Source organism: Ambystoma mexicanum, chromosome 11 (assembly GCF_040938575.1).
Source record: "Ambystoma mexicanum isolate Mex_15411 chromosome 11, UKY_AmexF1_1, whole genome shotgun sequence".
NCBI classification, from domain to species: Eukaryota; Metazoa; Chordata; class Amphibia; order Caudata; family Ambystomatidae; genus Ambystoma; species Ambystoma mexicanum.
In genome coordinates, this window is record NC_090934.1 from 743,857,840 (window position 1) to 743,863,925 (window position 6,086).

Genomic DNA, 6,086 nt, shown 5'->3' on the forward strand with positions numbered 1-6,086 from the left:
TGAACACGACCTTTCACCCCTTGACAAAACACGAAGTGGCATCGCATAGCATTGTTCCTAAGTACACTACGAAAAATATGGTTACACTATCACTGTAATGTGATATACATTTCATACAAGAATGGATCAGCATATGCATCATTAATATCAGTGTGTATAGGCCCATATCACCAAATTACTGAGAATGCAAGCAGATGGCCAAGGCCAAATGATAATGATATGTTGATGTATAGCACTTTCACTTAAGTGCTTTATATACAACAAAACACACCCAACCTGTGATGGTATACATTTATCAACCTCAGAAGTATGACAGGCTGAGTTGGCCTTGCCGGGATTCGAACCTGCAACTTGCAGATCTCACACACAACGCAGCAGCAAGCGCTCAACCTCTTGAGTTATCTTCCCGGCTATTGCTAGCTTGCCAGCTATAGTAAAATCAGCAATTACATGTCTGAATGTTCTCAAAGTCAGAAAGCAAATTAAACTCAGTAGTGGATACCATTAAACTGGTAACTGAGATTTAACGCTTGGCCATTTCATCGGCAGGTCTGGTGCAAAGTTGGCCACATGTCAATCCTGCGTGTATCTACTTTTCAGGCTTCAGAGGTTGGCAAAATACATACCATTGGGAGGGTTCATAACTGTGTATTAAAGAATTTAGAGTAGCGCAGGGAAAGCAGTGCGTTCACACCTCATCCCATACTCTGTCTGTTAGGAGTGAAGCCTAACAGACAGAGTATGGGATGTTTTAATGTTTTAATTATTAATAACATATGGGTTACATGTACTGTTTTGCATTGTAAATGTATTTTTGTATTTTATTGTTTGGCGTGTTAAAGATTTACTTAACCACAACAGTATGAATAAATATAAATAAATAAATAATTGTTGATTGACACTGGATATTGGAGCTGATTGGTCACAATTTGATTGGGCTATGTTTGTGCTATTTTCCTGGGTCGTTGGGCTACACAAAGGCTTCCGTTTCTGGAAGCCAAGTGCAGCAATGGCGGATAAAGAGAATTTGACCTGCATGATCCGTCCGTGTGGTTTGAGCAAATTAAGCCACAGTAAGGTAAGGAGGCAGTACATTTTTGGGCTTATTTAATTCTAATGCATTCGGTTGGCCTGCTGGGGATCTGCGTGCCTCTCAGGACACATTTATTTGATTTACGAGTGGAGCCGCGAGCTGCCTTTGTTCAAAAGCATCCTGTCCCAATCAGCGCGCCAAAGTCAGTGTCCCCTATCTACCAGAGCTGCTGTTGTGCCAAAGCAGGCCTTGAAGTAGATGCCCTTTTCACCCCAATTCACTTTTGTTTACTCGCCCTCCGCTCCCTATTCAATGTCAGTCGCTATGTGCAAGCACTTCGAGGAAAGTTTATAGGCGCCGCCATTGCTGCCTCCACTTTGCCGCCCTGAAAAATAATTCCCTTCTCCTTCCCCTTGCGACGCACGCAATGAAGCCCTACCTGCTTGGAACCTGGATGTCATGCAGGCAAAGGAGATATGGGACGATAATGTTTCATAACAAATTCAAATAAGACTCGTGTTCTTCTCGACAGAGTTCGTGTGCATGTGCGGAGTCTTTCTTCTCGCCCGCCCCCCCCCTACCGATCAGGCTGTGTAAAAGTTGCCAACTGAGAACAAAATACACGGTCCCCAGTTCCCTGATGCCACTGGAATCAACGGAGATTTTCTGCACACCAGAAACTATACGTTTAACTGGAATATAAAGCGGGTATAGCATTAGCGATCATTAGGGTTGTTTACCAGGGCGATTTGGGTTCAAAATTCTATGTTGGCAGGCCAGCTGTCTCTCGCTCGCACACAGACACGCACGCACGCACACGGTATTCAGGGCAAACCCACAGTTGTTTCGGGCGCATGTGAAGGATTCGGAAGTAAAGAATTATTATGTACCCGTTAGAAAGTAATTTTTTACATGTTATGGAACAATTTGAACAATACAATTACAGAATCAAATTGGTAAGAAAACAATTCAAGCCCATTTCGGTTGTACTTAATGGGCATTTCGAAGAAATGATAAAGATAGCAAGGCAGCTTGAAGGAAAAGTTATATGTATAACGTGTGGTCTCTGTTGCTATGATTGCCGACAAGCCCTGGCAAATGTGATGTATTAATCGGTGCAACCCCAGCGTATCCTGGAATGTGGTTACTATGTCATCACGCGAGACTCCGGGCATCACTCCAGGTGTCACGCCAGAGGATGCTGACACCTCCTGGAGTGGGCACGCATCCCTGCCATGATGACTGCATTACTCGCATCTGTGCAGGTAAATAAAGGACCCCCTCTCCTCTTGGAAGCCTGGCACAGGGTGTAAGGGCAGCAAAATGGGGTGCTGCTTGCGACCACGGACGAAGGTAACAGGCGGGAAATCCGCTGTTATTTCATTTGGTTCGCTCTCTGTTTTTTACTTTTTGCACAACAAAAGGAAGCCCGCCTGGAAGGGGTATGGTTGGTGCGGTAGACTCAGAGTCTCTGGGGGAGGCGCAGGGGGGGCTGTGTTGGAGCTGCAGGTGAACTATTAGTTCCGTCTGTAGTAACATCCTGCTCTGAGAAGGGGAGGGGGGGAGTAAGACCCAATTCAGACGTTCGTCTGTGCCCCTGTTTGCAGCCTTGCCTGACTATAAACTTTGGTGCTCTGCTTTCAATTCTGTGCCTTTGCGTCATTATGCGCGTGCAGCTATGCTCAGACTGCACTCTCTAGGAAGGGGTTCAGCCAAGCCTGAAATTGTGTCTGCTTCTTGCAGGTAGCTCATTGGATGGAGAAGGAGATGCTGCAGCCTCTCCTGTGATCCTCGGCCTGTTGCTGCTGTCGACCCAGGTAAGGGGTGTGTAGTCTTTGAGTCCCTAGGGCGACATGAATGTAACACACATGTTAAATATATTTATTTGGGGATTGTACAGTGCTAATTATCTACTGCGCTTCCTTTCATCCAGGCATCCGTGTGCCAGGCACCACTTCTGCAATTTTATGCTTGTGAAAACCTCTGGATCATCTTCGACGCCACACCCTCCTTCTCTCCTCACATCTCTGACGTCTCTAAGAAGGCACACTACCAGCTGCACCTCAGGGGTATTCTTCCTTTCCTCTGCTTCACCACAGCTCACTGTTTCCAGAGCTCTCTCTCTAGGCTGGACTCTATTGCAACAGCCTCTTTCTAAATCTACCTGCCTCTACTCTTCGCCCTCTGCAACTCATCCAGAACAGGACTGCAAGACTTGTCCTTGGCCTCAAGCCCAGGGATCGTATCTCTCCAGGACTGAAATCTCTGCAGTGGCTGCGAGGATTAAGTTCAAAATCCTCTGCATTGTCCACAAGGCCTTCTGGGGCCTCAACACCTTCAACTCTCTCTTCCTAAATATCTTACTTCTTGTGCTCTTCGCTCATCTGCCTCCAAATCCCTCAGGGTCAGTCGCTTCTCCAAACAACGAGTTGGTGGTAGATCTCTTTCCTCGGCTGGTGCATCCCTCTGGAACAGCTTCCCTGAAACTTGAGGAGAACCATCTCTGGTTCCGGAAGCACCTCAAAACCTTTCTCTTTGCGTCTGCTTTTTCTCCTCCTCTCCTCTGCTGACCGCCTGGCTGTATCCTGATCTGCACTGGCTACCTGGACACCCTCTGATCACGGGCCCAGGTCCCTCCCCCACCAGCATCTCACACCTGCACTGCCCACCTAGCAACCCCCACACCCCTACAGTCCCCCTACCAGCCCCCTGATGTCTGCACTTACCCATGCACTTGCCACTTGCTGGCCGTCACTTACTTATTGCTATCATCTTGTACTGCACTATCCCTGCCCCCTTCCCACGCACTAGCGCGATCCGAATGTCACCTGGCTTAGTATGATTGTTGTCCACCCTCCCTTTGTTTCCCTTGACTCGTCACGCCTTGAAGCAGTTGGGGGTAGAAGGGAATTTGGTCACTGGTCATGTGTAATATTAATGTTTGTGCTACTATTTCGGTGTACTGGGATAGAATGGACTTGCATCGGAAGCTGGCCATCGGACACTGCCTGGAACTGGCTCTTCAGTGAAGAAAGAGGGGAACCAGAACCACCGAGTGCCTGATCCTGGTCCGGCATCAGCATCAGAAGTAAGCACCCCTTGAGTAAAAAGCAAGTTGGTTGACACCCCTATTAAATGTAATGCTTTATCTTCTCAGTCAATATGCCAGAGAAATCTTAGTCTTTTCCTGCCTCATCTCTACCCCGGCATTCCTGTGAAGACATCTTGGGGTTGATACCCTTGTAAAGTTTGCAATCGACTATATGCCTAAGCCTACAGATCTATAATTGTATGTATTGTGCTTACAAAGCTGTTTCACCAAAGCACGATACTATGTGAATAAATAACCAGTTAGGCAGAAAAGCAGTAAGGAAACAAGATAAACAGACCGCCAAAAAGAGAGCATATAATTGTGGATGTGGCTTTATTAAATATTGAAATCTGAACAATTTCCAGATCTTGATATAGTTTTTCAGGTTTGAGAAATCTAATCATTTTTCTTTTCTTATATACACATAGGAACATTCGTCTTGTTACAGGCTACATGGTGAACCAAGGGAGATTGTGATGTCGGCACAAAAAGACAGACGAGCAACTTGGCCCGCTACCTGCTGAAAAAAATGCTGGCAAGTGAATGTAGCAAAATGGCAGAAAAGGGAAGATTAACATTGGATTGTCAGTGACAAGAAGCAATAAAAGGTACATAAATGCCATTCAGAACACACATGTTAAATATATTTATTTGAAGCTTGTACAGTGCTAATTGTCTACTGCACTTAATTTCATCCAGGCATCTCTGTGCCAGGCACTTCTTCAGCAAAGTTATGTTTGTTAAGCATCTTTTTCCAGCTCTTTTCAAACAATTTCTACAGAATGATTCCTTTTTGCATTTCAGAACGTATCCATTAAAGCAACAGAAATGGGCTTTGGAGAACACTCTGCTGTTGAATACAGAAAAGCACTGCCGAACACAATTGGGATCTACTGTCTGAAGCAGAAGGCACCTGACTTGTCTTTTTCTACGCAAGTCTAGTCACTATTTACAGAATGCAAAATTCATCTTATTTTTCAAAACATTTAGTTATTGTATTATAAAATGCTACCTGGGTTGGTTCAGGGGAACTCCATTGCTGCCTGTACTTGTCTAGGGCCCCCCGGCCCTCTTGCTCCCTGCGTTGTGGCTGGGTCCCCGCCACCCCTTGCTACCGCGCATGGTTTTGTGCCCTCCCCTCTCTTACTCTCTTGCTCCGTGGGCCGGTATCCCTCCCTTGGCATCCTGGGCTGGGTCTGCGTCTTCCCTCTCCTCTGCTCCCAAGGGTAATCAAGGGCCGCCCCAACACTTGCTTGATCCCTGGGATGAGTCTGCACCACCATCTTGTTTAATCTCTGGGTTGTGTGCACACCTCCGTTTTCCTCCCTGGGATGGGACGTGCCCCCCAACTCCCTGGTCTGTGCCCCCCCCCCTTGCTCCATGGGCTGGTTCTGGGTCACCATCTGACTCCCCTGGACTCACCCTAGGTCCACATCAGAATCCCTCGCTCCCCAGCTTGCTCTGGTTCCCCATTTGACTCACTGGCTTGTTCTGGGTCCCTAACAAACTTCCTTACTTGCTGGGCTGTGTCTGGGTACCCATCTGGCTCCCTGCGCTGGTTCCGGGTCCCTCCTTCACCCTTGCTCCCTGGGCTTGCCCTGGGTCTCAATTTGACTCATTGCCTGGTTCTGGCTCCCCACCTAACTTCCTTGAAAGCTGTGCTGAGTCTGGGTACCTGCTTCACAACTGCTCTGTGAGCTTGGTCCGTACCTGACTTCTTGCTTACTGGGTATATCCGGGTTTGACTCCCTGGCTGGTATTGTTTTTTTTTAAAATCCATACATGTGCACTAATTGTAAAGTACCCAGTTCTGGGATTGCTACAGTCATGCTTGTGTGTATGTGCCCATTTTCAGGTTGAACCTCATTGTGCCTCTTTTAATAAATGCAATTGAATTAAAAGCAGGTGTGTTCTTTTTTAAAAATAGATAATATCCCATTAGCCTTGTTTGACTGTCATATC

The 6,086-nt window shown here is 46.7% G+C and overlaps 1 long non-coding RNA gene across 1 annotated transcript; it reads left to right on the plus strand.

The window, feature by feature from the left end:
• Positions 1-1,001: 1,001 nt before the first annotated feature.
• LOC138504772 (uncharacterized) lies at positions 1,002-4,820 on the plus strand. The gene is made up of 5 exons (XR_011279960.1): positions 1,002-1,078; positions 2,777-2,850; positions 2,967-3,102; positions 4,005-4,121; positions 4,553-4,820. It is a non-coding gene; the product is annotated as an uncharacterized lncRNA (long non-coding RNA).
• The last annotated feature ends 1,266 nt before the right edge of the window (positions 4,821-6,086 follow it).